The sequence below is a fragment of the Condylura cristata genome, unplaced genomic scaffold, assembly GCF_000260355.1.
Source record: "Condylura cristata isolate star-nosed mole 26May11 unplaced genomic scaffold, ConCri1.0 scaffold00002, whole genome shotgun sequence".
Classification (NCBI taxonomy): Eukaryota; Metazoa; Chordata; class Mammalia; order Eulipotyphla; family Talpidae; genus Condylura; species Condylura cristata.
Genome location: NW_004567103.1, coordinates 5,735,543 through 5,736,469, shown reverse-complemented (window position 1 = coordinate 5,736,469; position 927 = coordinate 5,735,543).

The following is a 927-nucleotide window of genomic DNA, read 5'->3' as shown; positions in this document are numbered from 1 at the left end:
GGAAGTGGCTTTAGCTTCTCAGTGCTGTGCTTTAACCCGCTGCGCCACCAGGGAGGGCCACGAGCCACTTCTTTTTAAAAATGGTTTCAGGGGCTCTCCCTGGTGGTGCAATGGGTTAAAGCACCACATTATGAAGCTCGCCGAAGCCACTGCAGCACGAGTTCAATTCCCAGCCAGGGAGTGACCCACAGGGTGCAGCAGACCTCTCCTGACCAGCCCGCTGCTCCCCTCGGCAGTGTATTTCAGTGGACCTGCCTGCTCTGCTCCCTGCTCTGTCTCTGGTGAATCCCCTCACCCACCACACCTCTGGCCTGTACACCAAGTTCTGTCAGCATAAATAAATAAATCTTTAAAAAATAAATGTGGTTTCAGAACTGACCGAAATACTTGGTAAGACACTGCATGTTCGTTATGTCTGCTGTAGAGTTTAACTCTTTGCTTTGGTGTTAGATGATCGAAATTGAGGGGATCTGGTCCCCTTCTTTTAGAGGTCAGTGAGGACTTTCCAGAGGAAAGTTAACTCATCAATTAATTATATCTTTCATTGATGGCATTTTATATGTTATGTACATTATCTCATTAAACCACCCTTTCACAGCCCTTAAATAAACCCAATGAATTAGGTACATAGAGTTTCTATTAAAATGGTTTTTATAGTTGAATAAGCCCCGTAAGTGCTATATATTTCATCTTCAGTTGAGAAATTGGCACCAGCATACTAAAGCAAAAAAACTTCAAAAATTTGATATTCTGTAATAAATAAATAATATATTAAATAGGAAACGTCATGTCTGAAAGAACCTATGCAAAATAGCCAAAAAAGATGTTATGATGCTTTGATGTTTATGTATTGACTAGCTGAGGGTACCTCACTATCTGGTACAACCTATCTGGGGTATCTTGAGGGTATTTACACTGGATATATAT